This window comes from Scyliorhinus torazame, chromosome 6 (genome assembly GCF_047496885.1).
Source record: "Scyliorhinus torazame isolate Kashiwa2021f chromosome 6, sScyTor2.1, whole genome shotgun sequence".
NCBI classification, from domain to species: Eukaryota; Metazoa; Chordata; class Chondrichthyes; order Carcharhiniformes; family Scyliorhinidae; genus Scyliorhinus; species Scyliorhinus torazame.
The window spans coordinates 106,293,950-106,320,601 of NC_092712.1; positions in this window are offsets into that span (position 1 = coordinate 106,293,950).

The window sequence follows — 26,652 nt, forward strand, 5'->3', positions numbered from 1 at the left end:
GGGGAATGGAGGAGGGGGGAGGTGGGGGAATGGAGGAGGGGGAGGTGGGGGAATGGAGGAGGGGGAGGTGCGGGAATGGAGGAGGGGGGAGGTGCGGGAATGGAGGAGGGGGGAGGTGGGGGAATGGAGGAGGGGGGAGGTGGGGGAATGGAGGAGGGGGGAGGTGGGGGAATGGAGGAGGGGGGAGGTGGGGGAATGGAGGAGGGGGGAGGTGGGGGAATGGAGGAGGGGGGAGGTGGGGGAATGGAGGAGGGGGAGGTGGGGGAATGGAGGAGGGGGGAGGTGGGGGAGTGGAGGAGGGGGAGGTGGGGGAATGGAGGAGGGGGTGGTGGGGGAGGTGGAGGAATGGGGAGGTGGGGGAGGTGGGGGAATGGGGAGGTGGGGGAGGTGGGGTAATGGAGGAGGGGGGACGTGGGGGAATGGAGGAGGGGGGAGGTGGGGGAATGGGGGAGGTGGGGGAATGGGGGAGGTGGGGGAATGGAGGAGGGGGGAGGTGGGGGAATGGAGGAGGGGGGAGGTGGGGGAGGTGGGGGAATGGAGGAGGGAGGAGGTGGGGGAATGGAGGAGGGGGGAGGTGGGGGAATGGAGGTGGGGGAGGTGGGGGAATGGAGGAGGGGGGAGGTGGGGGAATGGAGGAGGGGGAGGTGGGGGAGGTGGGGGAATGGAGGAGGGGGGAGGTGGGGGAGGTGGGGGAATGGAGGAGGGGGGAGGAGGGGGAGGTGGGGGAATGGAGGGGGGAGGAGGGGGAATGGAGGAGGGGGGAGGTGGGGGAATGGAGGAGGGGGGAGGTGGGGGAATGGAGGAGGGGGGAGGTGGGGGAATGGAGGAGGGGGAAGGTGGGGGAATGGAGGTGGGGGAATGGAGGAGGGGTGATGTGGGGGAATGGAGGAGGTGGGGGAATGGAGGTGGGGGAATGGAGGTGGGGGAATGGAGGTGGGGGGATGTGGGGGAATGGAGGAGGTGGGGAATGGAGGAGGGGGGATGTGGGGGAGGTGGGGGAATGGAGAAGGGGGGATGTGGGGGAGGTGGGGGAATGGAGGAGGGGGGAGGTGGGGGAATGGAGGAGGGGGGATGTGGGGGAGGTGGGGGAATGGAGGAGGGGGGATGTAGATGAGGTGGGGGAATGGAGGAGGGGGGATGTGGGGGAGGTGGGGGAATGGAGGAGGGGGGATGTAGGGGAGGTGGGGGAATGGAGGAGGGGGGATGTGGGGGAATGGAGGAGGGGGGATATGGGGGAGGTGGGGGAATGGAGGAGGGGGGATGTGGGGGAGGTGGGGGAATGGAGGAGGGGGGATGTGGGGGAGGTGGGTGAATGGAGGAGGGGGGATGTGGGGGAATGGAGGAGGTGGGGGAATGGAGGAGGGGGGATGTGGGGGAATGGAGGAGGGGGGATGTGGGGGAGGTGGGGGAATGGAGGAGGGGGAATGGAGTAGGGGGGATGTGGGGGAGGTGGGGGAATGGAGGAGGGGGGATGTAGGGGAGGTGGGGGAATGGAGGAGGGGGGATGTGGGGGAGGTGGGGGAATGGAGGAGTGGATGTGGGGGAGGTGGGGGAAAGGAGGAGGGGGGATGTGGGGGAGGTGGGGAATGGAGGAGGGGGGATGTGGGGGAATGGAGGAGGGGGGATGTGGGGGAGTTGGGGGAATGGAGGAGGGGGGATGTGGGGGAGGTGGGGGAATGCAGGAGGGGGGATGTGGGGGAGGTGGGGGAATGGAGGAGGGGGGATGTGGGGAGGTGGGGGAATGGTTGAGGGGGGAGGTGGGGGAATGGTTGAGGGGGGAGGTGGGGGAATGGTTGAGGGGGGAGGTGGGGGAATGGTTGAGGGGGGATGTGGGGGAATGGAGGAGGGGGGATGTGGGGGAGGTGGGGGAATGGAGGAGGGGGGATGTGGGGGAGGTGGGGGAATGGAGGAGGGGGGATGTGGGGGAGTTGGGGGAATGGAGGAGGGGGGAGGTGGGGGAATGGAGGAGGGGAAATGTGGGGGAGGTGGGGGAATGGAGGTGGGGGAATGGTGGTGGGGGAATGGAGGTGGGGGAATGGAGGAGGGGGGATGTGGGGGAGGTGGGGGAATGGAGGAGGGGGGATGTGGGGGAGGTGGGGGGAATGGAGGAGGGGGGAGGTGGGGGAATGGAGGAGGGGGGGATTTGGAGGGATATGGGGGATATGGAGGAGGGGGATATGGAGGAGGGGGATATGGAGGAGGGGGATATGGAGGAGGGGGATATGGAGGAGGGGGATATGGGGAGGGGGGATATGGGGGATATGGAGGAGTGGGATATGGAGGAGTGGGATATGGAGGAGTGGGATATGGAGGAGTGGGATATGGAGGAGTGGGATATGGAGGAGTGGGATATGGGGGATATGGAGGAGTGGGATATGGGGAGGGGGGATATGTGGGATATGGAGGAGTGGGATATGGGGAGGGGGAATATGGGGGATATGGAGGAGTGGGATATGGGGAGGGGGGATATGGGGGATATGGAGGAGGGGGATATGGGGGAGGGGGGACATGGGGGATCTGGGGGAGGGGGGATATGGGGGAGGGGGATCTGGGGGAGGGGGGATATGGGGGATATGGGGGCTATGGGGGAGGGGGGCTATGGGGGAGGGGGGCTATGGGGGAGGGGGGCTATGGGGGAGGGGGCTATGGGGGAGGGGGGCTATGGGGGAGGGGGGCTATGGGGGAGGGGGGCTATGGGGGAGGGGGGCTATGGGGGAGGGGGGCTATGGGGAGGGGGGCTATGGGGGAGGGGGGCTATGGGGGAGGTGGGATATGGGGCGGATATGGGGAAGGGGGATATGGGGAGGGGGGATATTGGGGGATATGGGGGGATATGGGGAGGCTCACCCTGCCTGCTCTGACGAGGTTGTTCACCTTCTTGTGGCACTGGGTGCCTGTCCGTGGTGTCAGGGCCACAGCGGTGATGGCCTCTGCCACCTCCCTCCACAGACGCCGGCTGTGGCGTGGGGCAACTCTGCGGCCGTGCCCGGGATACAGGGCCTCCCTCCTCTGCTCCATTGCGTCCAGGAGCGCCTCCACATCCCGTGACTGGAACCTCGGGGCTGAGCGGCGGGCGGCCATCCGGGTGTTCCGGTCGGGTGGGGGGGAGCAGCGCGTCCTGATGAGCCGTCACGCCGTGCGGCGTGTATGACGCTGCACTGCGTGAACCACATGAGCAAGCGCGGATCCCGTCACGTCGCTGCTAGCCCATTCTGGGCCGGAGACTTTGAGACGTTTTGGGCGGCGTGATGAAATTCGGATTTGCGCCGTTTTTGGCGCCGATCGGCGGACTTTGCGCCGATAACGGAGAATTTCGCCCCAGATCCGGCAAGCGGGAAGTGGAATTGGGTGGAAGCTGGATGCTTCAAGGTACTCAAGTCAATGGCACCTAGGATAAGATCCTTAGCCTCTTCTGCCTCACCCATAATTTCTTTGTTAGCTTTGCCACCAGACAAGTTGCAAAACAATAACATTGTGGTGCACATTTGGCCATTAATTTTACATTTTAAAAGCAAAACTGAACGCTCAATACTTTAGAAGGCCGAGAAGAAATTGGAAGAATGAAATTAGAAAGGAAATTTGTCAGGACTCACATACAAGAATCCCAACAATTGGCAATTTGTAAGACAGTGATAGCACTGACCAACAGATATCTTTTAAACACAGAATCAATCATATTAGCAACACAGTGGTAGCTTTCCAATTAACAGTTAAAACAATTCTGAAATAAAAGGAAAAATAAACTTGAACTCCCTGTGTACAGCTGCCACTATATATTCCAATTAACAACCCAAAATAGATCAAACTTATAGGATATTGTGAGGCCTGGATAGAGTGGATGTGGAGAGGATGTTTCCACTTGTAGGGAAAACTATAACCAGAGGACACAATCTCAGACTAAAGGGACGATCTTTCAAAACAGAGATGAGGAGGAATTTCTTCAGCCAGATGGTAGGTGGATCTGTGGAACACTTTGCCACAGAAAATCACTGAGTGTTTTTAAGACAGAGAGAGATAGGTTCTTGATTAATAAGAGGATCAGGGATTATGGGGAGAAGATAGGAGAATGGGGATGAGAAAATTATCAGCCATGATTGAATGGTGGAGCAGACTTGATGGACCAATTGGCCTAATTCTGCTCCTATGTCTTATGGTCTTATGGTCTAAATGCCACTTATTAGTAAAGTTAACCATCAAAGTTACTTGCGTCTCTGTGCAGACCTTTGGAGAAAGCCTCTTTCTGGAACAACCTGAAAATCCTTCTGCCTTACCAGACACTACTGATCAAATTAAAAGCTTATAGCAGACTGCAAAACTACAGACAGATCTGGCTCCTCCCATTAATTATATTATGGGCCAGATTCTCCGATTCTGAGGCTAAGTGCGGAGGATGTGTGGCGTTTCACGTGGAAAAAATAGGCACCGGCCCCTCACCAATGTTGTGACAGGTGAAGGGCTAGCAGCTGTGCCATGTATAACCCCCAGCCTCCACAAAATAAATGGGCGGAGAAAATGGCCGCGGATGCGCACGGCGATGGCCTGCAGTGGTCGCGCCGTAAAATATGGCGCTGGCCATGCGTGGACTCAACCTGCCAGACAGTGCTCCCCTGGCCACCCCCTCGCTATCTCCTGGCCACCCCCCAACAGTCCCCCCAGCATTCGCAGAAGCCCCCCCGGCCAGCTGCACGGACACAGTCCACAGCCACGCCGGGTTCCCGCGTGGCTGAGACCAGCAGTGAACCGCGCCGGCCTGAACTTAGCCAATCGGAGGTGGGGCATTGGTGGAGGACCTTCAGGTGACGCGCTGATGCCATCCCAATGGCATGCGGCGCGCACTGCGATGCCACCATTTTGGAGAGGCAGAGCATACATAACCTGCGTCAAATAGGCAAAAGGGATTCTCTGCCTGATCACCGATTACGAAATTAGCATTGGGGGGGGTGGAGAATCTCACCCCATGTGTATCCCAAGCATAAGCCATTCTCCAATCTCCTCCCTCTAAGATGACCCACTTTTACGCCCTCTTAATCACATCTTTAGCAGACATACTGCCTGTATGTATTTGAACCCAGAGGGCTTGTAATAATATTACTACAGCAAAATATAAAATACAATAAATAACAATTTCCTACATTCATCACAATTTAGCAAAGCAAATAGATGGCAGAGGAAAATATTGGCCAGCAAAATCAAGAAAATCCTAAAGATGTTTTACAACTACTTTAAAGAGCAAAACTCAGGAAAAAGTAGAGCTGATCTGAGACCAAACGATAACTTGAGTGGAGGTGAAAAATGCACATGGTTCTCAAGGAATACTTTGCTTCTGTTTTCATAAAAGAGAGTAATAATACAGATATCAGGACAATTGCAAGAATTTCAATGTTGTTGGTCGAGAGGGATTGGGTTGCTACAACCGGCCAGGCCCCCCCCCCCTCCCCCCCTCCCCCCCCTCCCCCCACCCTGCCCCACTGGAGCCTAGGTAGATGACCACCTGGGCTCGGTTGAGTTGGCATGTTGGAACCAATGAGATTAGTGCTCTGTTCATTGGATTCCTTGGAAGATTCTGAAGAGTTTCCCCACCTCAGATCCTTCTTTATCCTGGATGTTTACTTTCTTTGTGCACCAGTGGAGTGGTCTTCAGCCCAAAGACTGCCTAATTTCTCAGTTGTTATCCTGGACTTCACGCCCTCATAATTATGTGCTTGTTTGTTACTGTTGTTTATTCATTCATTTGCGGGGAAGTAATTGTTTCAGGTATGATATGCTGCACCATTGGTTATCCTGAATTAATACGGTTTTATCATGTTAGGTTGAATATTAAGTTCGGGATTTGTGTAGTTTCTTCATTCAAATTTATTCTTGGCAGGAGTATGAGCAGAGCCCCCGGGGCGGGTGTGGAATGGAGGTTGTGGGTAGGAAGTTTAGATTTGTACTTGCTACATTTGAGGAAGATCCCCCATAGTTGGAGTTTAAAAAAATATTTGGCTGTATTTTGTTCTTCTTCAGGCCCAGGCGAAATGCAAATTGTCCTATTGAAGACTGGAGTTTGTTGGTCTCCCCTTTAGGGGGTAGTCAGTCATTTCCCTTGATATAGGTCTCCCTCCTTGTTTGTTCTACTGCTGTCAGAGCTCTTGTGAATGAGGCTGGTCTGAATATTCTTTATTTGGTGGTCCCTCTTCTCCTGTTGGAGTGTGGGTATTGGTATGTGCATGAGATTGATTGAGGGGGAGGAGAGGTGCTGTGTCCTGTATGGGACTGAACTGGCTTGGCTTCGGAGGGGTGTAGAGACAGGGGTGTCAAAGGAGTTCTTGGAGCCAATTCTCTGATCTTTCTCATTGTTTCTTTGTGGTGTGTTGGGCTCGGCCAGGCTCGGCACATTGCAGTTAGTATCCTGTTGCTCCTTGGATGGGGCTTTCCTTCCTTGGGGATGTAGTGGGGGAGTCCGATGTGGGTAGATCCACATCCAGAGTGATGAAGGTTGGGCAAGGATCCAAAGGCTGTGTCCAGGAATTATCCTTATTCGTCTGGGGAGTTGGATGGGGCCCACTTGGTGGTTGATAGACCGGTTCTTGTCTACTAATAAGATCTTAGGAGGTGGTTTGTCGATTCGAGGGGTTAGTTCTGACAGTTCTTGTTCTTCATGCCAAGAGGGCTAGAATACAAAACTAGGGATGTACTTCTGAAGCTGTATAAGGCTCTGGTCAGACCCCATTTGGAGTATTGTGAGCAGTTTTGGGCCCCATATCTAAGGAAGGATGTGCTGTCCTTGGAAAGGGTCCAGAGGAGGTTCACAAGAATGATCCCTGGAATGAAGAACTTGTCATATGAGGAACGGTTGAGGACTCTGGGTCTGTACTCATTGGAGTTTAGAAGGATGAGGAGGGTCTTATTGAAACTTACAGGATAAGATAAGTTACAGGATTAGATGAGTCGGGGAACACTTCATCAATCAAGGGCATTCAGCCTCTGATCTCCGGGTAAGCGTTCTCCAAGGCGGCCTTCAGGACGCGCGACAACGCAGAATCGCCGAGCAGAAACTTATAGCCAAGTTCCGCACACATGAGTGCGGCCTCAACCGGGACCTGGGATTCATGTCGCATTACATTCATCCCCCACCATCTGGCCTGCGGAATCCTACCAACTGTCCTGGCTTGACACAATTCACACCTCTAACCTGAGGTTACCCCATCTCTGGATCTGTAAAGATTTAATCACCTGCTAATGCTCGCATTCCAAGCATTGTCTGGCAGCTTTGAATTTGTCTATATATTTGTTTCTGGAACATACCTCTTCATTCAGCTGAGGAAGGAGCAGCGCTCCGAAAGCTAGTGACATCGAAACAAACCTGTTGGACTTTAACCTGGCGTTGTAAGACTTCGTACTGTGCTCACCCCAGTCCAACGCCGGCATCTCCACATCATAACTATCACTGACGTCAAGCTCACTGGCCTATAATTACCCGGATTATCCTTGCAACCCTTCTTAAATAATATTGGCTATCCTCCAATCCTCTGGGATCTCACCTGTGGCCACGAGGACACAAAAAATTCTGTTAGAGGCCCAGTGATTTCATCTCGTGTCTCCCTCAGTAATCTGGAATAGATGCCACCTTGCCCTGAGTATTTGTCGGCCTTAATGCTTTTTAACACCCCTCACACTTCTTCCCTCTTAATAACAACCTACCTGTTCTAAAGTGTTTACATATCCCTCTGAGACACCACCAATCAGCGTATCACTCTCCTTTGTGAACACCGATGCAAAATACTCATTAAAGATCTCTCCTACTTCCTTTGGTTCAACGCACAATTTCTCTCCTTTGTCCTTGAGTGGACCACAGGAGAAGAGAAAGTCAGGGAACCAAGAGGTGAAGTAATCAGTGGGAAGCGTAGCTGCTTAGGAATACAAAAAAGCACGAAAAGACAGAACTCAGGAGAGGTTACGATCGACCCCATCCCACAAAATATGACACAGTGTATGGAAAGGCTCAGTAAACCAAGGTCCACCACACTAAGAAAACAAAAAGGGACGGTCAATAGAGAATTAAAGGTGCTATATTTAAATGCGCGCAGTGTACGGAACAAGGTAGATGAGGTTGTGGCCCAGATTGTGACTGGCAGGTATGATGTGGTAGGCATCACAGAGACGTGGTTGCAGGGGGTTCAGGACTGGCATTTAAACATCCAGGGATTCACAACCTATCGAAAAGACAGAAAGGTGGGCAGAGGGGGCGGGGTTGCCTTGTTAATTAGGAATGAAATTAAATCAATAGCACTAAACGACATAGGGTCAGCTGATGTGGAGTCTGTGTGGGTAGAGTTGAGGAACCACAAAGGCAAAAAAACCATAATGGGAGTTATGTACAGGCCTCCTAACAGTGCACCACAAAATAGAAAGTGCATGTCAGAAAGGCAAGGTCACAGTGATCATGGGGGACTTCAATATGCAGGTGGACTGGGTAAATAATGCTGCCAGTGCACCCAAGGAAAGGGAATTAATTGAATGTTTACAGGAGGGCTTTTTGGAACAGCTTGTGATGGAGCCCACGAGGGGACAGGCCATTCTGGACTTAGTGTTATGTAATGAGCCAGACTTGATTAAAGATCTTAAAGTAAGGGAACATTTAGGAGGCAGTGATCATAATATGGTAGAATTCAATCTCCAATTTGAAAGAAAGAAGGTAGAATCAGATGTAAAGGTGTTACAGTTAAATAAAGGTAACTACAGGGGCATGAGGGAGGAACTGATGAAAATCGACTGGGAGCAGAGCCTAGTGGAAAAGACAGTAGAACAGCAATGGCAGGAGTTTTCCAAAGAAAAGAAAGGTTATCAGAGGGGGGATTAGGCAGCCATGGCTGACAAAGGAAGTTAGGGAATGCATCAAAGCAAAAGAGAAAGCCTATAATGTGGCAAAGAGTAGTGGGAAGTCAGAAGATTGGGAAGGCTACAAAAACAAACAGGATAACAAAGAGAGAAATAAGGAAAGAGAGGATCAATTATGAAGGTAGGCTAGCCAGTAACATTAGGAATGATAGTAAAAGTTTCTTTAAATACATTAAAAACAAACGGGAGGCAAAAGTAGACATTGGGCCGCTCCAAAATGACGCTGGTAATCTAGTGATGGGAGACAAGGAAATAGCTGAGGAACTAAATAAGTACTTTGCGTCAGTCTTCACAGTAGAAGACATGAGTAATATCCCAACAATTCAGGAGAGTCAGGGGGCAGAGTTAAATATGGTAGCCATCACAAAGGAGAAAGTGCTAGAGAAACTAAGAGGTCTAAAAATTGATAGATCTCCGGGCCCAGATGGGCTACATCCTAGAGTTCTAAAGGAGATAGCTGAAGAAATAGTGGAGGTGTTAGTTATGATCTTTCAAAAGTCACTGGAGTCAGGGAAAGTCCCAGAGGATTGGAAAATTGCTGTTGTAACCCCCCTGTTCAAGAAGGGAACAAAGAAAAAGATGGAAAATTATAGGCCAATTAGCCTAACCTCGGTTGTTGGCAAGATTCTAAAATCCATTGTTAAGGATGAGATTTCTAAATTCTTGGAAGTGCAGGGTCGGATTAGGACAAGTCAGCATGGATTTAGTAAGGGGAGGTCGTCCCTGACAAACCTGTTAGAGTTCTTTGAAGATATAACACATAGGTTAGACCAAGGAGAGCCAATGGATGTTATCTATCTTGACTTCCAAAAGGCCTTTAATAAGGTGCCTCACGGGAGACTGCTGAGTAAAATAAGGGCCCATGGTATTCGAGGCAGTGTACTAAAATGGATTGACGATTGGCTGTCAGGCAGAAGGCAGAGAGTTGGGATAAAAGGTTCTTTTTTGGAATGGCAACCGGTGACGAGTGGTATCCCGCAGGGTTCAGTGTTGGGGCCACAGCTGTTCTCTTTATATATTAACGATCTAGATGATGGGACTGGGGGCATCCTGGCTACGTTTGCCGATGATACAAAGATAGGTGGAGGGGCAGGTAGTATGGAGGAGGTGAGGAGGCTGCAGAAAGATTTAGACAGTTTCGGAGAGTGGTCCAAGAAATGGCTGATGAAATTCAACGTGGGCAAGTGCGAGGTCTTGCACTTTGGAAAAAAGAATAGAGGCATGGACTATTTTCTAAACGGTGACAAAATTCATAATGCTGAAGTGCAAAGGGACTTGGGAGTCCTAGTCCAGGATTCTCGAAAGGTAAACTTGCAGGTTGAGTCCGTAATTAAGAAAGCAAATGCAATGTTGTCATTTATCTCAAGAGGCTTGGAATATAAAAGCAGGGATGTACTTCTGAAGCTTTATAAAGCATTAGTTAGGCCCCATTTAGAATACTGTGAGCAATTTTGGGCCCCACACCTCAGGAAGGACATACTGGCACTGGAGCGGGTCCAGCGGAGATTCACACGGATGATCCCAGGAATGGTAAGCCTAACATACGATGAACGTCTGAGGATCCTGGGATTATATTCATTGGAGTTTAGGAGGTTGAGGGGAGATCTAATAGAAACTTACAAGATAATGAATGGCTTAGATAGGGTGGATGTAGGGAAGTTGTTTCCATTAGCAGGGGAGACTAGGACCCGGGGGCACAGCCTTAGAATAAAAGGGAGTCACTTTAGAACAGAGATGAGGAGAAATTTCTTCAGCCAGAGAGTGGTGGGTCTGTGGAATTCATTGCCACAGAGGGCGGTGGAGGCCGGGACGTTGAGTGTCTTTAAGACAGAAGTTGATAAATTCTTGATTTCTCGAGGAATTAAGGGCTATGGAGTGAGAGCGGGTAAATGGAGTTGAAATCAGCCATGATTGAATGGTGGAGTGGACTCGATGGGCCGAATGGCCTTACTTCCGCTCCTATGTCTTATGGTCTTATGGTAAAAACAGCAGAGTTATAATAAGGATTAGGAGGCAGCTGGTCAGGACATTGTTTGGAATCATTGTTTTATTCCTCATTAGGCACTGACATTGAAAGAAATTCCATCCAATCTTGAAGTGGTGTTGAAAGGAATTTGAAATTTGTGAATTTTATTAAATGCACACATTCAATACCAGACTTGTTGAGACTGTGTTCTGATATGGGGGCCAAGCACACATATTTATTGTTCCACACAGAAGTACGCTGGCTGTCAAGGGGTCGGGTGCTAGTCAGTTTATGAACTGAGGTATCAAATCCACACTTACCTTCTTGAGAAATCATCCCCTCTGGCTGATTCATTTGCTGATGAAACTTGGATGCTAACTACGTCTTACCTTGCAGACATTGTTTCAATTCCAAATGAATCGAACCTCAAATTGCAAGGGAGGGATGGTGATTGCTCTTGCACTGTGAAGAAAGAGACAAGATGGCGCCGGAGCATGGCGGCTCTCTGTGAGCTATCCCAAACAGATCCTCTTTTTACTTACTTAAATGATCTGTTGAGCTGCTCGCAGAAAAATATTTTTCACTGTACCTCTGTACACGTGCCAATAATCCAATCCAAGAAATCAAAGCTTTCCAAGTCATTGAAAGTTTGGCAATTGCAAGTGCAAAGCCAAAATTATGTTCCCCACACTGCTACGACACATCGAAGAAAACAGCATTAGGAAGGAAATTGGAAATGGACTGGCAAGCCTTATTCAGTCACATCTGACTGCACTGAACAACAGTTTTTGTCGCTACTTTCCAGAGGAGATGTTTAAGATTGAGGTGGGTGAAAAATCCCGTTTGAATTTGAGACCCTAGAATCGGTTATTAACTTGCAGCTGACTCCAAATGAAGAACTGAACTGCTGAGCCTCAGGTGTGACAGCACATTAAAAACACGGCACAAGTTAATGAGGCTGTCAGCATTCTGGAATAGTGTCGCCGAGATGTATCCAGAGCTGAGTAAAACAAGCATTTTGTTGCTTTTGCCCTTCACAATGGCCTTACTTCCGCTCCTATGTCTTATGGTCTTTTTAAAAAAAATATTTTTTTAATTAAGGTTTTTTAACAACACAATTTTTTTCCCCTTACAAACAATCAACCCCCCCCCGTTACAAAATAACGCAAATTCTCCCTGAGCAAGATATATACATGGCAAGATGGTATATTTACATAGCTTTATACACTGGCTCTTGGCCGCGCGTACCGTTTCCCCCCACCCTCCATGCTATCTCCCGCTCGTCCATCCCCTCAAACAGTCTCTCGTTCCCCCCCCCCCAGGGTTGCTGCTGCTGCTGAACGACCTTCTTCTAACGCTCCGCGAGATATTCTAGGAACGGTTACCACTGCCTGTAGAACCCCTGTGCAGACCCTCTCAAAGCGAACTTAATTCTCTCCAATTTTATGAACCCCGCCATGTCGTTAATCCAGGCCTCCAGGCTAGGGGGCTACACCTCCTTCCACCATAGCAAGACCCTTCGCCGGGCTACTAGGGACGCAAAGGCCAGAATTCCGGCCTCTTTCGCCTCCTGCACTCCCGGCTCATCCACCACTCCAAATATTGCTAGCCCCCAGCTTGGCTTGACCCGGACTTTCACCACCTGGGATATTACTCCTGCCACTCCTCTCCAGAACCCCTTCAATGCCGGGCATGACCAAAACATATGGACATGGTTCGCCGGGCTGCCTGAACATCTTTCACATCTATCCTCTACCCCAAAGAACCTACTCAGCCTCGCCCTCGTCAGATGCGCTCTGTGAACCACCTTAAATTGTATCAGACTGAGCCTGGCACACGAGGAGGAGGTATTAACCCTACCCGGGGCGTCGGCCCATAGCCCTTCCTCAATCTCCTCCCCCAGTTCCTCCTCCAATTTACCTTTCAGTTCTTCTACTAGCGCTTCCCCCTCTTCTTTCATCTCTTGGTATATTTCCGACACCTTGCCCTCCCCGACCCATACCCCCGAAATCACCCTGTCTTGAACTTCTTGTGCCGGGAGCAACGGAAATTCCCTCACCTGTTGCCTCACAAAAGCCCTCACCTGCATATATCTAAATGCATTTCCCGGGGGTAACTCAAATTTCTCCTCCAGTGCCCCCAGGCTCGCAAATGTCCCGTCAATGAACAGGTCCCCCATTCTTCTTATCCCCGCCCGATGCCAGCCTTGGAACCCCCCGTCCATCTTCCCCGGGACAAACAGGTGGTTACCCCTGATCGGGGACCACACCGATGCTCCCATTGCACCCCTGTGTCTTCTCCACTGGCCCCAGATCATTAGTGTTGCTGCCACCACCGGGCTTGTGGTGTATTTTGTCGGCGAGAGCGGCAGCGGTGCCGTTACCAATGCCCCCAGGTTCGTTCCTTTACAGGACGCCATCTCCATCCTCTTCCATGCCGCCCCCTCTCCCTCCATAACCCACTTACAGACCATCGCCACATTTGCTGCCCAGTAGTAACTCTCTAGGTTTGGCAAAGCCAACCCTCCTCGGTCCCTGTTGCGTTCCAAGAACCCTCGGGGTCTTATTTGCCCACATATACCCCATGATACTCCTACCTACTCTCTTGAAAAAGCCCTTGGTGATCACGATGGGGAGGCACTGAAACACGAACAAAAACCTCGGAAGGACCACCATTTTGACCGACTGCACCCTACCCGCCAACGAGAGCGGGAGCATGTCCCATCTTTTAAAATCCTCCTCCATTTGCTCCACCACCCTCGTCAAATTCAGTTTATGTAGGGCCCCCCCAACTTCTGGCTATCTGGATCCCCAGATACCGAAAACTCCTCTCCGCCATCCTCAGCGGTAGGTCCCCTATCCCTCTTTCTTGGTCCCCTGCCTGTAATACAAAAAGCTCACTCTTCTCTACATTAAGCTTGTAGCCCGAGAACTCTCCAAACTCCTTCAGAGTCTGCATGACCTCCACCATCCCCTCCATTGGGTCCGCCACGTATAGCAGCAGGTCATCCGCATATAGCGATACCCGATGCTCCTCTCCCCCGCGGACTATCCCCCTCCATTTCTGAGACTCCCTAAGTGATATGGCCAAGGGTTCGATCGCCAATGCAAACAAGAGGGGGGACAGGGGGCACCCCTGTCTCGTCCCTCGGTACAGCCGAAAGTACTCCGACCTCCGCCGGTTTGTCACTACGCTCGCCACTGGGGCGCTGTAAAGGAGCTTAACCCATCTAATAAACCCTCCCCCGAACCCAAACCTGCGCAATACCTCCCAGAGGTACTCCCACTCTACTCAGTCAAAGGCTTTTTCCGCGTCCATAGATGCCACTATCTCCGCCTCTCCCTCCTCCGATGTCATCGTTATCACGTTTAAGAGCCGCCGCACATTGGTATTTAACTGCCTGCCCTTTACGAATCCCGTTTGGTCTTCGTGAATCACCCCCAGGACACAGTCCTCAATCCTAGTGGCCAGTACCTTCGCCAATAGCTTAGCATCCACATTGAGGAGCGAAATCGGCCTGTACGATCCACATTGCTGTGGATCCTTGTCTTGCTTTAGAATCAGGGAGATTGTCGCCTCCGACATTGTCAGGGGCAGGGTTCCCTCCTCTCTTGCCTCGTTGAAGGTCCTCACTAGTAGCGGGGCCAGCAGGTCCACATATTTTCTATAGAATTCCACCGGGAACCCGTCCGGCCCCGGGGCCTTCCCCGCCTGCATGCTCCCCAAACCCTTACTCAACTCCTCCAACCCAATTGGTGCCCCCAAACCAATCGCCTCCTGCTCCTCCACCCTCGGGAACCCTAGCTGGTCCAGGAATCGCCTCATCCCCCCTTCCCCCCCGGGGCTGGGATCTGTACAGCTCTTCATAGAAGTCCTTAAATACCTTATTTATTTCCATTGCCCCTCGAACCGTGGCTCCCCTTCCATATTTGATTCCCCCTATTTCCCTCGCTGCCGCCCTCTTAAGGAGCTGGTGCGCCAGCATCCGACTAGCCTTTTCCCCGTACTCGTAAGTCGCCCCTTGTGCCTTCCTCCATTGTGCCTCCTCCTTGCCCGTGGTCAGCAGGTCAAACTCCGTCTGGGGCCGTCGCCTTTCCCCAAGTAATCTTTCCTCCGGGGCCTCTGCGTATCTCCTGTCCACCCGCAAGATCTCCCCCACTAGCCTCTCCCTTTCCATTCCCTCTATCTTCTCCTTATGAGCCCTGATGGAGATCAGCTCTCCCCTGATCACTGCCTTCAACGCCTCCCATACCACCCCCACTCGCACCTCCCCGTTGTTGTTGGCCTCCAAGTACCTTTCAATACACCCCCTCACCTTCCCACACACCACCTCATCGGCCAGCAGTCCCACATCCAGCCGCCACAGCGGGCGTTGGTCCCTCTCCTCTCCCAGCTCCAGTTCCACCCAGTGCGAGGCATGGTCCGAAACGGCTATGGCCGAATACTCCGTCCCCCCCACTCTCAAAATGAGCCCCCTGCCCAGAACAAAGAAATCTATCCGGGAGTAAGCCTTATGCACGTGGGAGAAAAAAGAAAATTCCCTGGCCTGCGGTCTTGCAAACCTCCATGGGTCCACTCCCCCCATCTGATCCATAAACCCCCTAAGTGCCTTGGCCACCGCCGGCCTCCTTCCCGTCCTTGATCTGGAGCGGCCCAGTGCTGGGTCCAGCACCGTATTGAAATCCCCTCCGATTATTAGTCCTCCTACCTCCAGGTCCGGAATGCGCCCCAACATGCGCTTCATGAATCCAGCATCATTCCAGTTTGGGGCGTATACATTTACCAACACCACCCACGTCCCTTGCAACCTACTACTCACCATCACATATCTCCCTCCATTATCCGCTACGATAGTCTTGGCCTCAAATGACACATGCTTTCCCACCAATATTGCCACCCCTCTATTTTTTGCGTCCAATCCCGAGTGAAATACCTGTCCTACCCATCCCTTTCTTAACCTGACCTGGTCCGCCACCTTCAGGTGTGTCTCTTGGAGCATGGCCACATCTGCCTTCAGTCCCTTCAAGTGCTCGAACACTCGAGCCCTCTTCACCGGCCCATTCAGGCCCCTCACGTTCCACGTTATCAGCCGGATTGGAGAGACTCTCACCCCGCCGACTAGCCATCTCCTTTTCTGGGCCAGTCCCTTGTCCGCGTCTCCCTCACTCTCCAGTCCCCCAGCTGGGGGACCCCTGCCCCAGCCGCCTCTTCTGTGTCCCGTTCTCTTTCGGCCAGTGGAGCAGCAACCCTTTCCCCCCCCCCCCCTTCCCCCCCTCCCTCCTTTCCCCTCCCTTCCCCCCCACCCCCGCTAGATCCCCTGTCTAGCTTTTTTGCTCCCCCATATCCCTCCCGTAAGTCAGCTGACACCTGCTGACCCCGGCTTCCCCTGCCATCCCTTTAACCCCCCCATGTGGGAATCTTCCAATCAATGTACATTCCTTTGTTCCCCTTCCCGCCTTTTTTTGCCGCGCGCGGGAAAGACAACCCCGCGCTTCCCAAAGCCTGCCCCGCCTCCCATGGAGCCGCTCCTGTCATGGCCTTGTCCCTCTCCCCCAGCCCATATATCCTTTCCTGCACGTGGTTGACCCCCTATGTACAACAACCGTCATACTTCAACCCTCAAACTCCCTCCTCCCACACAAACCCTCAATTAGAGTCCAATTTTTCAGCTAGTATAAAGGTCCACGCCTCTTCGGGCGTTTCGAAGTAGTGGTGTTGGCCATCATGTGTAACCCACAGTCGCGCTGGCTGCAACATTCCAAATTTCACTCCTTTCCGATGCAGCACCACTTTGGCCCAGTTGAAACACGCTCTCCGCTTAGCGACCTCCGTGCTCCAGTCCACGTATATTCTGATCTCCGCATTGTCCCACTTGCTGCTCCGTTCCTTCTTGGCCCATTTCAGGACCCTCTCTCTGTCCGTAAACCGGTGAAATCTCACCACCATCGCCCTTGGCGGCTCTTTTGTCTTGGGCTTCCTCGCTAGCACTCGGTGCGCCCCATCCAGCTCCAGCAATCCCGGGGGGGCCTCCGCACCCATCAGCGTCCCGATCATTGTGCCCGCATATGCCGCGGCATCGGCCCCCTCCACTCCTTCTGGGAGACCCAGGATCCTCAAGTTGTTTCTCCTTGATCTGTTCTCCAGGTCTTCGAGTCTTCCCGCCCACGTCCTGTGCAGCGCCTCGTGCCGCTCCACTCTCTCCGCCAGGCCCACGAGCTCGTCGTCGTTCTCACTCACTTTTTCCTGGATCTCCTGAATCTTCACCTCTTGGGCTTTCTGGGTTGCTCCAAGTTTTTCCACCATTGCCAGTATAGGCGCCACCATCCCCTTACGCAGCTCCTCGAAGCAGCACTTGATGAACTCTTTCATCTCCTCTCTGTCCATGGGCGCCGCCATTTTGTTTTTTTCTTCTTTCTTCTCCCGCTGCTCCAGGGCCGCTTTCCTCGCCATTTCACTGCGGGTCCGGTCCATGCAGGTCTGTAGGGGACTTCCTCCGTTCTTCCTCACGGGTTGATTTTTTTTTTTACAGGTCCGTTGGGGCTCCGTTAGCGGGCCCAAAAGTCCGTTTCTGCGGGAGCTGCCGACTCGCGCGGCTTAGCTCCGCATCGCCGCGACCCGGAAGTTTGTCTTATGGTCTTATGGTCTTAACTCTTTCTCTAGCTAGCCTCTTGTTCCTAATATACGTATAAAATGGCTTGGGATTCTCCTTAATCCTGTCTGCCTAGGAAATTTCGTGACCACTTTTTGCCCTCCTAACACCCTGCTTGAGCTCTTTTCTACTTTCCTTGTATTCCTCAAGTACTTCATCTGTTTTCAGTTGCCTGTTCTTCACATATGCATCTTTTTTCTTTTTGACAATATTCTCAATTTCCCTGGTCATCCATGGTTTCCTGCCTTTCCTGTCCTTCCTATTTACCGGCACATGCCTGTCCTGCACTCCCATCAACTTTTCCTTAAAAGACTCCCACATGCCAAATGTGGATTTACCCTCAAACAGCCACTCCCAAACAACACCCTCTAAATCCTGCCTAATCTGGTTGTAGTTAGCCTTCCCCCAATAACCTTAACCCTAGGACAACACTCGTCCTTTTCCATGAGTGTCCAAAAGCTTACGGAATTGTGGTCACTGTTCACCACATGTTCTTTTACTACAGCGTTGGTGAGCTGGCCGGGCCCATTCTTGAGTACTAGGTCCCCTCTCTAGTCGGATCATCCACACAATGTTCCATAAAGCCTTCCTGGACACACTTAACAAATTCCTCACCATCCAGACCCCTCGTCCTAAGGGATTTCCAGTCAACATGAGAAAAATTAAATTCTCCCACTATAACAACCCTATGATTTTTACACCGATCCAGAATATGCTTACAAATCTGTTCCTTAACTTCCCGTGGGCTGTTGGGAGGCCTGTAGTACACCCCAGCATAGTGACTGCCCCCTTCCTGTTTCTGAGTTCTACCCTCAGTGCCTCGTTACTTGATTCTTCCATGGTGTCCTCTTTCTGTACAGCTGTAATATGTTCTCTAACCAGTATTGCAACTCCCCACCTCTTTTACAATCCTCTCTGTCTCGCCGAAAACACCTATATCTTGGCATATTTAGCTGTCAATCCTGTCCCTTTTTTAACCAAGTCTCCTTTACAGCAACCACATCCAAGTTCCACACATGAATCAAGGCTGTAAGTTCACCTGCCTTACCTGTTATACTCCGCGCATTGAAGGAGATACACTCCAGACCTCTAGGCTCACTGAGTTTGACCTCCCTCAGCCTGCCCTTCCTCTTAGCCAGCCTGGCCCTGGTATCATGCTCATCCCCAGTCTCTACACTTGCTAGCTTACTGTTCTGATTCCCACCCCCCCCGCCAAATTAGTTTAAACCCACCCGAATCATACTCCCAGCCAGGATATTGGTGCCCCTCCAGTTCAGGTGTAACCCGTCCTTCTTGTACAGGCTCCACCTTCCCTGGAAGACATCCCAGTGATCCAAAAAACTGAAGCCCTCCCTGTATTGAATAAACAAAACAATCTCGATGAGGATCATCCTCCTGGTCAAGATAGATTGAATCTATGTCTTTTAAAATAATCTAGGGATGAGATAGCGGAGGCATTCCTACACTTTGTTACTAATTTGTCAGAAAAAAGTGTAGTGGTAGGGGACTGTGAATGTAATTCCTCCATGTATTTAAGAAGGAGGACAGAACTTGCCCCAGGATTTATAGGCCAGTCAGTGTAATATTAGTGATAGGAAAGACAGTGGAATCCTTGCTATAGGAGAGAATAGGAGATATCTAGAAACAAGAATGAAAGATCAGCATGGATTCCTAAAGGTAAAATCTTGCTTGACCGACCTTATTGAAAACTTTGAGGAGCTAACAGACAGAACAGACAATGGTAATGCAGTGGATGAAAGTTATCTGAACTTTACAAAATGCCTTTGGTAAGATGCCCCATAATAGATTAATGAATAAGGTCAGAAAATATGGAGTCAGGGATAAATGGAAGAATAGATTTCTACCCTGTTTCCAGACAGAGAACAGAGAAAGGGAATAAAGACTAATTATTCAGAGTGGCAGAAGTGGGAAGTGGTGTTCCACAAGGATTAGTGACGGGGCGACTTCTGTTCACAATTTTAACGGTTTGGACATAGGAAGCAAAAACAGAATTTCTAAATTTGCAGAGGACACCAAAGTCAATACTGAGGAGAACTCCAACAAGTTAGAAGAGGACTTTGGAACGGCAAATAATTGTCAAGTGAAGTTCAACATGGGTATATTTTAGGTGGTACATTTTGGTAGGAAAAATAGGGGGTCACTTATTAGTTGCAAGGTGCAAGTCTACAGCAGGGGTAGAGGAACAAAGGGATCTCAGAATAAAAATTGAAGAATTGAAAAGTAGGGAAGTTATGCAAAGCCTATAGTGAACCTTGGTTAGAGCTGCATGGTTAGAACCCTACTGCATGCATCATATTAGAAAAAGGATAAAGCACTCGAAAGGATGCAGAGAAGATTTAAAAGATGATACCAGAAATGCATGAGTATATACATATCGGGAAAGGATTGATAAATTGGGTTCCTTGTCCCTTGAAAAAAGGAGGATGAGGTATAACATAATCGAGGCATTTATGAAAGATTTTGATAGAGTGGATACAGATAGAATGTTCCTCTTCTCGGGAAAAACACAACCAGAGACCATCAATGTAATATAATTATAAAGAAATCCAATGCTGATTTCAGCTAAATTCCTTTACAAAGTGGGCTGAGACTTCGGAACTCACCATCACAGGGAGTGATTTAAGCAAATGATAATGATGTAATTAAGGGGAGCTTAGACAAAAATATGAGGGAGAAGGGATAGTTATGATAGTAGATTTAGATGAGGGAAGATAATCGAAGGCTCGAGTGAAGCATAAGTACTGGCATGGACTGGTTGGCCCAGATGGCCTGATTTATGTGCCATACATCCCATGTAATCCTTTGCAAGAAAGGCAAGTATGCCATATGCTGGCTTAACCACCTTATCTAACTATCCAACCACTCTTCATCTATACTCCTCAGTATTCTGCCATTTATTTGGTATTCTCTTGTTTTGTTTGTCCTCCCCAGCTGCACAACCTTCCACTTCTCCAGGTTAAATTGCATTTGCCACTTTGCTGCCCACCTGGTATCCTCCTGCAGTCTACAGCTTTTTTCCTCGCTACCAACCACACAATCAATCAATCGATTTTTGCCTCATCTGCAAACTGCTTAATCATTGATACGTTGGGTCTCTTTTCCCTATATCGGAGAGACCAAACGCAGACTGAGCACCTTCGGTCTGTGCGCATTCAGGACACTGACCTTCCTGTTGCTTGCCATTTCAACACAAGACCCTGCTCCCATGCCCACATGTCTGTCCTTGGCCTGCTGCAATGTTCCAATGAAGCTCAACGCAAACTGGAGGAACAACACCTCATCTTCCGGTTAGGTACGCTACAGCCTTCCGGTCTCAACATCGAATTCAACAACTTCAGGTGATTAGCTCTACCCGACCTCGACCCCTTTGTTTTCATCCCATTTCATTTTAACTGTCCTTTACATCTTATTTCTTTCTTGTCTTTATACATATTGTCCCCCCCTATCTTATCCCCTCTCCCCTCTTACATCTGTCAAACCTTACTCTCTGACTTTAGTTTCTCTGCTGTTTGGCCTTTCACATCTTTTGTTCTCTCTGGGGACTGCCATTAGCACTCTTTCCCCTTGGTTTCTGTGGCTATTAGCACTCTTTTCCCTTGGTTTCTGTGGCTATGACTCATCTTTCATTCCCTCACCCCACAGTATAAACATCTCCCACTTTCGATGTCTTTTAGGTTTGACAAAGGGTCAATGTGGACTCAAAACGTTAGCTCTTTTCTTTCCCTACGGGTGCTGCCAGACCTGCTGAGATTTTCCAGCATTTTCTCTTTTGGTTTTAGATTGGTTTAGATTCCAGCATCCGCAGTAATTTTCTTTTATCAACTACTTAATAATGTTCCCTATTCCCGAAATTTTTCTTAAAATTTAGAGTAGCCAATTATTTTTCTTTTCCAATTAAGGGGCAATTTAGCGTGGCCAATCCACCTAGCCTGCACATCTTTGGGTTGTGGGGGTGAAACCCACGCAGACATGGGGAGAATGTGCAAACTCCACACGGACAGTGACCCAGGACCGGGATTCAAACCCGGGTCCTCAGCGCCGCACTCCTCAGTGCTAACCACTGCACCACCTACCGCCCTCCTATTCCCTACATTTATGTCTAAATTGCTGATATATATCACAAACAGCAAAGAACCTAGTACCTGCAGGACTTAGGAAACAGCCTTCCAGTTACAAAAATATCCATTAACCATTACTCTTTACATCCTACTGTTGGGTTAATTTTAGATTTAATTTTTCATTTTCCCCTGGATTCCATCAGTCATAGGTTCCCAAACTGTGGACCATGACCCCTGATGGGATGACAGAGGTCATATTTGGCATCACGGTCTTCCCTTCCTTTGAGCAGCAATGGCGACTGTGGAGGCAGACAACCCGATCTGGAGGTATTGACGGGAGAACCTTGAACCCACCAAATTCATTCCACCAAACAACACATGGTGAGCAGTGAGTCCTAAGTTCCCTTTAACACCAGAAAACACTTTTAGTGGCAAGTGTCAAGCGGGCCTGGATGTTTGTGTGCTGAGTTGGTGCAATGGGAGACCGTCAAAGAATGTGGCTGTGCTGGAAAGGTGAGTGGTAGCATTGAATTTTGCTAAGTTTCTGCTCCTATCACTCTCTGTACAGAATCCCTACCCTGGGCTAATGATTCTGCTTCACAGGAACTGACAACAAGACCCAAAGGGAGAAACGGAGAGGGGTCAGTGAGTGAGTGGGAAGGGTAGGGGAGTTGAAAGAGGAGCTTGTGTTTGTGCGTGTGCAAGTGTGTGTTTGTGAGAGACATACAAGTGATAATAATGGCTCATAACTTCCTGGTTCCCCAGTGTCACATTTAAGGGAAATCCCAGTGATTCACCGGGAAATCCCTCTAGGAGGCTCCCATGTAAGGCGATTGCCTGAAAGTGCTCCAGTTTCCTTCCACAGTCCAATGATGTACAGGTTAGCTGGATTGGCCATGCTAAATTGTCCCTTAGTCTTAGTGTCCAATGATAAGAAAAAATGATCACATTCTATTAGCTTTCCTAATTACTTTCTGTATCTGCATACTAGCCTTCTGTGATTCATGCAGTGGGACACTAGGACACCCTACCGGGATAGGGTGGGGGAGTGGGCCTAGGTGTGGTGCTCTTTCAGATGGTTGGTGGACTTGATGGGTCGAATGACCTCCTTCTGCACTGTAGGGATTCTATGGATGTTGTTGGTTAGGCCAGGCATTGTCAAACCCGGGGGCACGACCTGCGGGTGGGTCGCGGGCGGGTGTCGGGTGGGTCGCGGAGCCATCTGTCGCGGCGCTCCCGATCGTGCAAATCCGCGCGCAACAGCCGCAGCAGCTGGCTTTTATTAATGCAGGCTGTGAGTGACCTTCAAAATGGCCAGGAACAGATTTGTGTCCTCGGTGTCATTGCTGTGTGGGAGGTCCGCATCGGACTCGGTGACCGTGGGTTGAATTGCCCGAACATTCCTGCGAGGCTGGCTGAAGCGATATGAGCTGCTCGGCAGAAGGCAGCTTAGTGGCCAAGTCTGCCACATCGTAGGCATTGTCGAGATTTTCAGTTGCGTTATTCCTGCTCTTTGCCACATTCCATATCCCCCATCCATTCCCCCCAGGGCAAACCTATGGTTGTTTCTTATCGGGGACCCCCCCAAGGCTCCAGTCTTTCCCCTATGCCGTCACCACTGTCCCCAAATCTTCAGTGTAGCCACCACCACCGGGCTTGTGGTGTAGTTCCTCGGTGAGAACGGCAATGGGGCTGTCACCATAGCCTGTAGGCTAGTCCCCCTACAGGACGCCCTCTCTAATCTCTTCCACGCCGCTCCCTCCTCCTCTCCCATCCACTTACTCACCATTGAAATATTAGCGGCCCAATAATACTCACTTAGGCTCAGTAGTGTCAGCCCCCCCCTATCCCTGCTACGCTGTAAGAATCCCTTCCTCACTCTCGGGGTCTTCCCGGCCCACACAAAACCCATGATGCTCTTTTCAATGCTTTTAAAAAAAGCCTTCGTGATCACCACCGGGAGGCACTGAAACACAAATAGGAATCTCGGGAGACCACCATCTTAACCGCCTGCACCCTCCCTGCCATTGACAGGGATACCATATCCCATCTCTTGAAATCCTCCTCCATCTGTTCCACCAATCGCGTTGAATTTAACCTATGCAATGTGCCCCAATTCTTAGCTATCTGGATCCCCAGGTAACGAAAGTCCCTTGTTACCTTCCTCAACGGTAGGTCCTCTATTTCTCTACTCTGCTCCCCTGGATGCACCACAAACAACTCACTTTTCCCCATGTTCAATTTATACCCTGAAAAATCCCCAAATTCCCCAAGTATCCGCATTATTTCTGGCATCCCCTCCGCCGGGTCCGCCACGTATAGTAGCAAATCGTCCGCATACAAAGATACCCGGTCCTCTTCTCCTCCCCTAAGTACTCCCCTCCACATCTTGGAACCCCTCAACGCTATCGCCAGGGGCTCAATCGCCAGTGCAAACAATAATGGGGACAGAGGGCATCCCTGCCTTGTCCCTCTATGGAGCCGAAAATATGCAGATCCCCGTCCATTCGTGACCACGCTCGCCACTGGGGCCCTATACAACAGCTGCACCCATCTAACATACCCCTCTCCAAAACCAAATCTCCTCAACACCTCCCACAAATAATCCCACTCCACTCTATCAAATGCTTTCTCGGCATCCATCGCCACTACTATCTCCGTTTCTCCCTCTGGTGGGGCCATCATCATTACCCCTAACAACCTCCGTATATTCGTGTTCAGCTGTCTCCCCTTCACAAACCCAGTTTGGTCCTCGTGGACCACCCCCGGGACACATTCCTCTATTCTCATTGCCATTACCTTGGCCAGGACCTTGGCATCTACATTTAGGAGGGAAATAGGTCTATAGGACCCGCATTGTAGCGGGTCCTTTTCCTTCTTTAAGAGAAGCGATATCGTTGCTTCAGACATAGTCGGGGGCAGTTGTCCCCTTTCCTTTGCCTCATTAAAGGTCCTCGTCAGTACCGGGGCGAGCAAGTCCCCATATTTTCTATAGAATTCGACTGGGAATCCATCCGGTCCCGGGGCCTTTCCCGCCTGCATGCTCCTAATTCCTTTCACCACTTCTTCTACCTCGATCTGTGCTCCCAGTCCCACCCTTTCCTGCTCTTCCACCTTGGGAAATTCCAGCCGATCCAAGAAGCCCATCATTCTCTCCCTCCCATCCGGGGGTTGAGCTTCATATAATTTTTTATAAAATGTCTTGAACACTCCATTCACTCTCTCCGCTCCCCGCTCCATCTCTCCTTCCTCATCCCTCACTCCCCCTATTTCCCTCGCTGCTCCCCTTTTCCTCAATTGGTGTGCCAGCAACCTGCTCGCCTTCTCCCCATATTCGTACTGTACACCCTGTGCCTTCCTCCATTGTGCCTCTGCAGTGCCTGTAGTCAGCAAGTCAAATTCTACATGTAGCCTTTGCCTTTCCCTGTACAGTCCCTCCTCCGGTGCTTCCGCATATTGTCTGTCCACCCTCAAAAGTTCTTGCAGCAACCGCTCCCGTTCCTTACTCTCCTGCTTCCCTTTATGTGCCCTTATTGATATCAGCTCCCCTCTAACCACCGCCTTCAACGCCTCCCAGACCACTCCCACCTGGACCTCCCCATTATCATTGAGTTCCAAGTACTTTTCAATGCACCCCCTCACCCTTAGACACACCCCCTCATCTGCCATTAGTCCCATGTCCATTCTCCAGGGTGGGCGCCCTCCTGTTTCCTCCCCTATCTCCAAGTCCACCCAGTGTGGAGCGTGATCCGAAATGGCTATAGCCGTATACTCCGTTCCCCTCACCTTCGGGATCAATGCCCTACCCAGCACAAAAAAGTCTATTCGCGAGTAGACTTTATGGACATAGGAGAAAAACGAGAACTCCTTACTCCTAGGTCTGCTAAATCTCCACGGGTCTACACCTCCCATCTGCTCCATAAAATCTTTAAGTACCTTGGCTGCTGCCGGCCTCCTTCCAGTCCTGGACTTCGACCTATCCAGCCCTGGTTCCAACACCGTATTAAAATCTCCCCCCATTATCAGCTTTCCCATCTCTAGGTCCGGAATGCGTCCTAGCATCCGCCTCATAAAATTGGCATCATCCCAGTTCGGGGCATATACGTTTACCAAAACCACCGTCTCCCCCTGTAGTTTGCCACTCACCATCACGTATCTGCCCCCGTTATCCGCCACTATAGTCTTTGCCTCGAACATTACCCGCTTCCCCACTAATATAGCCACCCCCCTGTTTTTCGCATCTAGCCCCGAATGGAACACCTGCCCCACCCATCCTTTGCGTAGCCTAACCTGGTCTATCAGTTTCAGGTGCGTTTCCTGTAACATAACCACATCTGCCTTAAGTTTCTTAAGGTGTGCGAGTACCCGTGCCCTCTTTATCGGCCCGTTCAGCCCTCTCACGTTCCACGTGATCAGCCGAGTTGGGGGGCTTCCTACCCCCCCCCCCCTTGTCGATTAGCCATCACCTTTTTCCAGCTCCTCACCCGGTTCCCACGCAGCTGTATCTCCCCCAGGCGGTGCCCCCCCGCCCATCCTCTCCCATACCAGCTCCCCCCTCTCCCCAGCAGCAGCAACCCAGTAATTCCCCCCTCCCACCCCCCCCGCTAGATCCCCCGCTAGCGTAATTACTCCCCCCATGTTGCTCCCAGAAGTCAGCAAACTCTGGCTGACCTCGGCTTCCCCCCGTGACCTCGGCTCGCACCGTGCGACGCCCCCTCCTTCCTGCTTCTCTATTCCCGCCATGATTATCATAGCGCGGGAACCAAGCCCGCGCTTCTCCCTTGGCCCCGCCCCCAATGGCCAACGCCCCATCTCCTCCACCTCCCCTCCTCCCCCCATCACCACCTGTGGGAGAGAGAAAAGTTACCACATCGCAGGATTAGTACATAAAACCCCTCTTTGCCCCCCACATTCGCCCCACCACTTTGTTCGAACGTTCTTTTTAATAACCCGCTCATTCCAGTTTTTCTTCCACAATAAAAGTCCACGCTTCATCCGCCGTCTCAAAGTAGTGGTGCCTCCCTCGATATGTGACCCACAGTCTTGCCGGTTGCAGCATTCCAAATTTTATCTTCTTT